Raw genomic sequence first — 10,422 nt, 5'->3', positions numbered from 1 at the left:
AAAATGGCACATGTACAAGAATATTGACTACTGCTTCTAATAGCAAAAGACTGGATCTATCTAAATTCCCACTAAGAACTGATCAGGTAAATTAGTGTATAATCATAGGGTGGAATACTATGTAACTTTTTAAAATGAGGATCTGTATGTATCTTTTAATATGAATGCATCCTTATGCTGTATTGTTAAAAAACAAGGTAGAGGAGCACTCTATCTGCCTCTCTTTCATATGAAGAAGAAAGACTGCACAGATATGTATATATTTATGTTCATAAATACACAATATGTTTCTTGAAGAAGAAACTAGTCACGGTGATTGCTGTTAGTAAGGAGAATTGGGTTTCTGGGGACAGAGAGAGGAAATATTCCCCTTGACATGCCTTTGTATTTTTAAAATGTTCTATGTGCATGTATTGTGTTTAAACAACATCTAACATTAACGTTAAAAAATAAATGTTAAAACTATCTCACCATAAAATTAGAAACAGGGAAACATTTCTTCGTAACTATTTGATCCTTTAGGAAACTAGTAAGAGGCTGATTATTGATGGAAAATGAAAAAAGAAGGCAATTGACACACTCTTAGTGTCATCTCACTCAAATGCTTTGGCTTTGTTCGGAAGAAGTAGGAAAGGTCCTCCTTCCTTGAGGACTTGTGAGAATAAATAAACCATGAAAAACTGAAGTTGGTCATTTTTTATCATTGTGTATCATCTTCTTCATGGCCACTTTTTTATTTTAAAAATTAGACTCATTCAGTATTCTAGGCCCTGAGCTAGAGGGTGAGTCATACACATAAGTGAACAAAACACAGTTCCTTCCCTTGTGGGGCCCATAAGCCAGTGGTAGGCCGGTAGCAGATGCAGCAAGATATGCTACAAACCAGGGCCATTATAAATTGCTATGGGAGCAAGCAGAAGAACAGCACAGATAAAAGCCAGGAGTATTAAGGGATGAGGGAACAGGTCAAGTTCTGAAAACTGCATATAGCCATCCTCAGGTTACTGTCTATTTAGAAGCATATCACAATATACAAAATGAAAGTGTTCTATGGATACATGGAATAAGTATCCATACAGCATTTACTATCCATCATAATTTATAATTAGCCACACCTATTGACTTATTAATGGGCATCCTTAATCAAATAAGTATGGCTCAAAGATGTAATACAATTTACAATTCAATGAACAATTAAATAGAGACATATAGATAGATGAAAAGAAAAAGAGGGCAATAAATATGTCATTTGGGTATTTAAATATGAAAATCAGTATTCAAAATACATTAAAGTTCAAATATTATACTGATATTTAAAATATTACACTCAGAACTTGTTTTCCTTTGAGACAATCACATTATCTGGAGTGTGCCTTGTGTATCTGACCTTCTTTTATGAATTCAGTATTTAGCTTTCTTTTTAACTCCAAGGGACACAGTGACATTTATTTCTAGTCAAGAAAGACTTATTTAATGCAATGGATCTTTTTGTTCACAATAAGAAAAAATAGCTTGCTTTTTTATCAATATATAAATAATACTCACTGTAATAATTATCAAACAGTATAATATAAAAAATATTTAGAAATCATCTAAAATCCCACCACTCTGAGTAATCACCATTGATTTTAGTGAACCTCTTCCATGTATGCTTTCATACACACATGCACACACACATACTCACAAGTGCAATTGGAAGTGCTGTAGATGCTGATTTTTTAGACTCCTCTGTTTTTTCCTTACTACTTCCCCCCACCACCACTTCTTCCCCAATCTACTTTTCACTCTACCACCTTCCATCTATGCTAGATAAGCAGCATTAACAACCCAGTATATTCTTTCATACTATTCTCCATGCTTCTAATTCTATATAAATATTTATTATCATATATCAGGTTTTTTCATTATCTTACAAAAATCAAATTATATCACATAGTCTTCTCTGTATCTTGTTTTTGCATTTAACCTTACAATATGCAAATCCCTCCAAAATAAGATTAGGTATACCAAATAGTTTTACTTCATATAGTAGGCCAGAAATAAATAATTAAGAAAACCAGTGTCCTTTGACAGGGCAGGAAGAACTGTTCCTGAGCTTTGGCTAATACTCATTCCATAAAAAAAATAACTGAAGATAGGTTTCAAGTTCATATTGAGCAAGGTGTAATTGATGAAGTTTAAAACTAGAGTCTTTATGGAGGATATCATTATGATACTGTGATTTATCATCTTCATTTATACTAAATGGTCAGATACGAGATTCACACACATCATCATATGGTTTCACAGAACAGACACCACCATTAAGTGAGACCCACGGAAAGAAAAGGCATTTTGATGGCTAGCTGCTGAAAGCAGCTGAAGCATAGCTCTTAGGATCAACGTATATGGTCCAGGGATGTACAAAATACTGAGAATGATAATAAGAAAATTTACATAGTGCATGTTCTGAGATGTGGCATCGGCGTAGGGCAAGGCTGTCAGTGGGCCCATGTGTTGTGTAGTGGATGTTATAATGTGCTGCCCAGAGCTTTCCTTCAGGCCTGAGGCATGCATTCCCCCAGCTGCCAGAAGTATAGTATGCTGATGACTAGATCATAGCTAAATCCCTTGCCAGAAGTTGCCCTAAGCCAAAGGGACTTGTCATTGATTTTTCCTCCTCCCAGGGGCAGCTCAAATCCAACAGTTGGTCAATGCTGGTGTACAAAGGCCTGACACTTGGTGAGAAGTATAAATGGCCATCCCAGTTCCAGAGCTCCACATGGCAACAGCTGAGACTTTTGTTGCAACTTCATCACAATTCAACTTCTGCCTGATCCTACTTTCATCACTCCCTTATAGGTATTGTTCTCAAGAGAACTCCACCAGAAACCTCCTGCATACAAATAACAGGATCTGTTTCCAGGGAACCCAACCTACGACATCGTGTCACTTAGAAAGAAAGTTTCAAAAGAAAAAAAAAAAGACACTTCATGGTGTGTCTCTCTCGGCTGGTCAATTTCCTTAAACATTCGATCTCTATTTTCATCAGTCATGAGGATAAGGTAGTGCAGTGGGTGGCAGATGGCCAAGTGCTGACCACTGTCCATGACAGAGTGAATTGTGATGAAGCCATGTTAGCAATATTTCAAAATGAAGATTGTTATCAATCACGTTGTACAGTTTCTCCTGCCACATATTCCTGAGTAGCTGTATCCCTAAAAAGTTGTCAGATTTTTCCTATTTTGTTACTATTTAAATTGATTCATTTCACAAGTGTAAATGAACTGCTAGAATAAAGTGAGTAGGCTGTAAAATATAATACAAATAACAATTGATAATCCAGCCTACTAATTTAAATATAGATAGATGATTAGATAGATAGTTGAGATAGAGATCTGATATATACAAGTATATATACTTGAGAAAATACAAAAAATATTTCTCAAGAGATGTCACAAACTATAAATATATCACTGGAGAAGCTCTCACATTTTACTTCAGTGATAGAGTCTCATGAAATATGTTTCGGGTTATGAAAGGACCTTTATATTTACAATATACGTCTATTTCTATCTCAAGGTAAATGCCCTGTAGAGATCCAAAATTCTTATTTGTTAAATAATTTTATAAATTATCTTATCTGTGGCATCTTTTTAAATTTTTATTTTAAGTTCAGGGGTACATGGAGATTTATTACATATGTAAACTTGTGTCATGGGGGTTTGTTGTACATCACGCAAGTATTAAGCCTAGTACCCATTCGTTATTTTTCCTGATCCTCTCCCTCCTCACACTCTCTACCCTTCAACAGGCCCCAGTGTATGTTGTTCCCTCTCCCATGCATGTGTCCATGTGTTCTCATTATTTAGCTCCCACTTATAAGTGAGATCATGCAGTATTTGGTTTTCTGTTCCTGTGTTAGTTTGCTAAAGATAATGGCCTCTAGCTCCATCCATGTCCCTGTAAAGGACACGATCTCACTCTTTTTATGGCTGCATAGTATTCCATGGTGTATATGTGACACATTTTCTTTATCAAATCTATCATTAATGGGCATTTAGATTTATTCTATGTCTTTGCTATTGTGAATATTGCCATAATCAACATACTCATTGTCATGTCTTCATAATAGAATGATTTGTATTCCTTTGGGCATATACGCAGTAATGAAATGACTGTGTTGAGTGGTATTTGTGTTTTTAGGTCTTTGTGGAATCACCACACTATCTTGCACAATGGTTGAACTAATTTTCACTCCTACCAGCAGTGTATAAGCATTGTTTTTCTCATGGCATCTTTTTTATATTTTTTTCTGGAATATTAGTGTTAATTTTCCCATGATAAATAAATGCCTTGTATATGAGGACAATCTTTTACAGATATTTGAATGTCTCCACTTTTCCAATTCTCATATTAATTCTCAACCCAGAAAACTGGTATATACATAGTAAATGTTAACTAGCTGCTGACCAATTTCTGGAATTTGTATGCTTAGCCAAGCATAACCACAAAATATCTTCAGCAGAAAGCAGAATTCTGTCTACCTACTTACAGGTCACTACAACTAAAATCATTCCATACAGTTTTGCCCACATTTTGCATTTTTCCTTCTTGACATCTTCACTAGGACCCAGTTAAATCATAAGGAAAATTGAATTCTCTTTGCAAACGTTTAAAGAATGTTCTTTCAAATGTGACCTGGAGAACCAAAAAAAAAAGCATACTTGATAAGTACAGGTAATCTAATAATTTTTTGTAATTTTTTATTTTGAAATAATTTCAGATTTACAGAAAAGTTGCAAGAACTTCCATATTCCCTTTATCCAGATCCCAAACTGTTAACATTTTACCACAATTGTTTTATTTTTTCCTTTCTGCCCTTCTGTTGCTCTGTCTTTCTCTACATATATACCTTTGGAGAGCACATTACAGATACCTTGCTCTTCACCCTTAAGTGCTTCTGGTGTGTCTTTTCTAGATGCAAGACTTGAAAGATAGCGCAGTGCTATGTTGCAGGAGCCTTACTAATCAGGATACGGATTTTGAAGTTTTTTTCAGTGGCCTTGGGAAACATTGAAGGTGCTTAAACGAAGTGAGATGTTTAAGATAAAAATTTCTAGGCTGGGTGTGGTGGCTCACACCTGTAATCCCAGCACCTTAGGAGGCTGAGGCGGGTGGATCACTTGAGGCCAGGAATTTGAGACAAGCCTGACCAACATGGTGAAACCCCGTCTCCACTAAAAATACAAAAATCAGCCAGGCATGGTGGCAGATGCCTGTGGTCTCAGCTACTCAGGAGACTGAGGCAGGAGAACCACTTGAACCTAGGAGTCGGAGGTTGCAGAGAGCCAAGATCGCACCACTGCACTCCAGCCTGGGCGACAGAGCGAGACTCTGTCTCAAAAAAAAAAAAAAAAAAAGAAAAGAGAAAGAAAAAAAAAAAGAAATCCTTCAAGGAGTAGGAAAGGACAGTTGATGAGTGGTACTAAAAGACTTGCTCTTTTGTTGGGGATGAAGAAACCTTGAAGTCCAAACCCCAATTACAGCTTCTCTGCACACTGCTGCAGAATGGCCCTGCTATGGCTCCCTGACCAAGAGCACCTTGAGGCCTGGTGAGTGTCCTATGAGAGGCAGTGCTCTTCAGTGAAACTGTTGTGACCCAGAAGCTCTAATTGAAAGAAGAGAGAGAAAGATCACTAAGGAGGCCATGGTTGTCCTGGGGAGAGAGTGATACCCGCTGAAATTCCACAGCCCCCTTGCCTAAGATGCATTACTCCCCCAGGCAGTCTACCCTTTCTCGTGGGAATGGGTGATCTGTCCTTAGAACCCACAATTGACATCAACTTATCAGAAGGCAAAATTAAACTCCTGCAATACAGATGTCTTACCCTGGGTGTCCAGACAAGAATGGGGGTGAGTAAGGGAATACCCAGTAGAGAGCTGTCTCCTAGCACTGTTCTTCTGCAGGCAGTAAATGAATCCTCAAGGAGCAAAGGACAGGCTCAACTTACAGTACCTGAATTCTACGATGAATACATTTGCTCATCTCCATCCCAACATATTTTCACACCTACTCTCCCAGCTGGTATTACAAAGACAACTGCCTCTCTCCTCGGGAAAGCCTACAAAAAGCTGACTAAGAAGCCCCCATGGAAATTCCCTTTCCTGCTTTCAGGAAAGAAGGTAATGTAGTGCTTAGATGAGAAGACATATTAAAATATAGCTGGAGAATCTACACCTCTGGGAAAAAAAAAGAGTCTTCTGTTAACTCTGCGACAGTTTTAGATAAACAAGTGGAAAAAACATTCCATGATCATGGAGTGGAAGAATCAATATCCTTCCACTAAAATGGCCATGCTGCCCAAAGCGATATACAGATTCAACACTATTCCTAATAAGTTACCAATGTCATTTTTCACAGAATTAAAAAAACTATTCCAAATTTATATAGACCCCAAAGAGCTCAAATAACCAGGGCAATCCTAAGCAAACAGAACAAAGCTGGTGGCATCATACTGATGGATTTCAAACTATACTATAAAACTACACTAAGCAAAACATCATGATACTGATACGAGAACAGACACATAGGCCAACTGAACAGAATAGATAACTGAGAAATAAAGCCGCATACCTATAGCCATCTGATCTTCAGTAAAGTCAACAAAAGTAAGCAATGGGGAAAGGATTTCCTATTCAATGGGGAAACCACTCCCTATTCAATTCAATACTGCAACAGTAAGCTAGCCATGTGCAAAAAATTGAAACTGGACCCTATCTTTCACCATATACAAAAGTTAACTCAAAGAGTAGAACAAAGATTTAAATGTAAGACCTCAAACTATAAGAATCCTAGAAGAACCCCTCCGAAACAGTATTCTGTTCATGGACCTTAGGAAAGAATTTATGACTAAGTCCTCAAAAGCAACTGCAACAAAAACAAAAGTTGACAAGTGGGACCTAATTAAACTAAAGAGCTTCTACATCGCAAAAGTAACTATCAGCAGAGTAAACAGACAACCTACAGAATGGGAGAAAATATTCATAAACTATGCATCCAACAAAGGTATCATATCCAAATCTATAAGGAACTTAATTCAACAAGGAAAAAACAACCACCACCATTAAAAAGAGATCAGAAGACATGAACAAACTCTTCTCAAAAGAAGACAGGCTGGGCGTGGTGGCTCACACCTGTAATCCCAGCACTTTGGGAGGCCAAGGTGGGCGCATCATCTGAGGTCAGGAGTTCAAGACCAGCCTGGCCAACACGGTGAAACCCCGCCTCTACTAAAATTACAAAAATTATCTGGGCGTGGCAGTGCACGCCTGTAATCCCAACTACCTGGGAGGCTGGGGCAGGAGAATTGCTTGAACCTGGGAGGCAGAGGTTGCAGTGAGCTGAGATCGTGCCACTGTACTCCTGCCTGAGCAACAGAATGAGACTCCATCCCAAAAAAAGGAAGATATACAAGTGGCCAACAAACATAGTTTTAAAAATGCTCTCAACATCACTAATGATCAGAGAAATACAAATTAAAACCACAATGAGATATCCTCTCACACCAGTCAGAATGGCTATGGGTAAGAAGTCAAAAAACAGTATGTATGGGTGAGACTGCAGAGAAAAAGGGAATGCTTATATACTACTGGTGGAAATGTAAATTAGGTCAGCCCCTGTGGATAGCAGTTTGGAGATTTCTCAAAAAACTTAGAACTACCATTCTACCCAACAGTCTCATTATTGGATATATAACCAAAGGAAAATAAATCATTCTACCAAAACATACATGCACTCATATGTTCATCACAGAACTAGTCACAATAGCAAAGACATGGAATCAACCTAGGCGTCCATTAGCACTGGGTTGTACAAAGAAAATGTGATACATATAAACCATGGAATAATATGCAACCATGAAAAACAATGAAATCATGTCCTGTTCAGCAACATGGGTGCAGCTGAAAATCATTATCCTAAGCAGATTAACACGGGAACAGAAAACTAAATATCACATGTTCTCACCTACAAGTGAGAGCTAAACAGAGGGTGCACATGGACATAAAGATGGCAACAATAGACACTGGAAACTACCAGAGGAGGAGGGAAGGGATGAAGGGCTAAAAAGCTACCTACTAAGTACTATGCTTAGTAGGTACTACTAGGTACCTACTACCTGGGTGACAGGATCAATTACATCCCAAACCTCAGCATCACACAATATAACCATGTAACAAACCTGCACGTGTACTTCCTGAATCTAAAATAAAAGTTAAAATTTTAAAACATAATAATATGTTAGAGCTGAATCATAGGGGGTTTTATTTGCCAATTTTAGATCTAATGCTGTCAACAGAGGAAAAAAATCAAAGCTGCTGAAAGAAGGAAGTAAAATTAACTAAGTCTTTGAGATAAAACTTCTTCCATAGTTGGAGATAGAAGGACAGCAAATGAGTTGTGCTGAAAGACCTGCACCTACATCAGGGATGAGAAAGGCTTAGAGCCCAACTTCAGATGCAACTGCTGGGGAAGAGCTAGTGCCCTGCTCTGGCCTCTCCTGGGCCTGGCAAGTGTGCCCTGAGAAGCAACTGCTTGAGAGTCACAGACCTCAACCCCAAGCAAGAAAGGAAAAGGTCTATAAGAAAATCATGGTGGTCCTGAGAGGAGATGGATTCCTGCTGTCATTACACTGCCCTCTATGCCTGAGATCTCATCACAAATCCAGCCATCTCTTTTTTCTCAAAAAAATCAGAGGTAACTCTGTCCCCAAAACCCATAACTGACACCACTCACTAGAGGCCCAGTGAACAGCTTTCTGCATCACGGCCATAACACCCTGTGTTACTTTGGTAGACTTTCCCTTGGATACCTGGTAGGTGCTCTGAGTGAGCTTGAAGACTGATTATATCTCATACCATCCCTGACAATTTGGAGGCTGGAAAAGATATTTTCTTCTCTACTGGAAAACAAAGGCAGGAGGCACCAAGGATCTCCAGAGAACGGAGGCCCCAGGGGAAGGAAAGAACCAGCACAGAACAGTCTCCTGACACTGTTCCTCTAGCTGGTAAATTGATCCTCACGAGCACAGGACCAGAGCTCACTCCCTGAGGGCTCTGTTCATAATGCCTCCATCCTCCAGCAAACACCAAGAGATCTTCTCCCTATTTCTGCTCCTTCATTCTTTGATGGCTGACATAGAAAAGGCTACCTCTCCTCCCCAGGACAATCAGACACTCTCAGAGAAACTTCAGGTTTGTGATCCCCTTTTGTCCATGAAAGGAGATGATGCAATGGACAAAGTTTCCAGGATTGGTAAAGCCTAGGTTGTAATTCAAGTCCTAGGCTCCTTACTCAAATCCACTGTTTTTCTACTATGCCTGAGTTGCCTACCCCTTCTCATAAAAGGAAAAGCTGTTCTTATTTTCAAGGACTTTGCAGAAAGTAAATAGGTGTAATGATATGTAGTCAAAATCAAGTGAAGCAGATGGATGTGTGCTGTTGAGATCAGAACAATAATGCTTCCAATCCACACTGCCTTTTTGAGCTAGCCTTGGGGAAAAAGTAAAACATCAGAGAAATGCTTTTGTCTCATATTATGTATTATAGCCAGGAGCTGGCTAACTTAACGTGGGTCTAATCCAACATTTCTGAGATATAATGAGGGTGAAGCTGTTGTTTTCTTGTTTGGAAAGTTAATTGACCCAATCCAAGCATCCTGTACAGCATCCACAGCTTTAACACCACTGAACCCGTATTCACACTTGCTTCTGTAACCAACTCGGGGGAATCTGCCTGCCACTTTGGACAGCTCCAGCTTAGCCTTGTGCCAGGTAAACACTGCTGCTGCTCTCTGTACAGAGGAGCTAGGTAATAAAAGGTGAGTAACATTACACTCTTGTTAGAAATATCTTTTTTCTGTCACACCCTATTAATCTACTTAAGTCAAGCATCAAATGGTGACAGCACACAGAGAATCATTTTCACACCCTTCTTGTTTTCTAGGGCAGCTTTGTTAGACTCTCAAAGTCGAAAAATTGCCCTGAGAGGGAACTTGCCTGGAACTTTTGCCTTCGTGTATAAATGTCAAACTACCCAACTGGCATTTTTTTTTTTTTTTGAGACAGAGTTTCACTCTGTCACCCAAGCTGGAGTGCAGTGGCACGATCACGGCTCACCACAACCTCTGCCTCCCGGGTTCAGGTGATTCTCCTGCTTCAGCCTCCCAAGTAGCTGAGATTACTGGCACACATGACCATACCCGGCTAATTTTTGTAGTTTTAGTAAAGACGAGGTTTCAACATGTTGGCCAGGTTGGTCTCAAACTCCCGACCTCAGGTGATCTCCTGCCTCGGCCTCCCAAATAGCTGGGATTACAGGTGTGAACCACCAAGCCCAGCCCCCAAATGGCATTTTCATCTGAGAGACAAATGCAACAAACA

This window comes from Gorilla gorilla, chromosome 15 (genome assembly GCF_029281585.2).
Source record: "Gorilla gorilla gorilla isolate KB3781 chromosome 15, NHGRI_mGorGor1-v2.1_pri, whole genome shotgun sequence".
Classification (NCBI taxonomy): domain Eukaryota; kingdom Metazoa; phylum Chordata; class Mammalia; order Primates; family Hominidae; genus Gorilla; species Gorilla gorilla.
Note: the sequence above shows the minus strand (reverse complement) of the source record.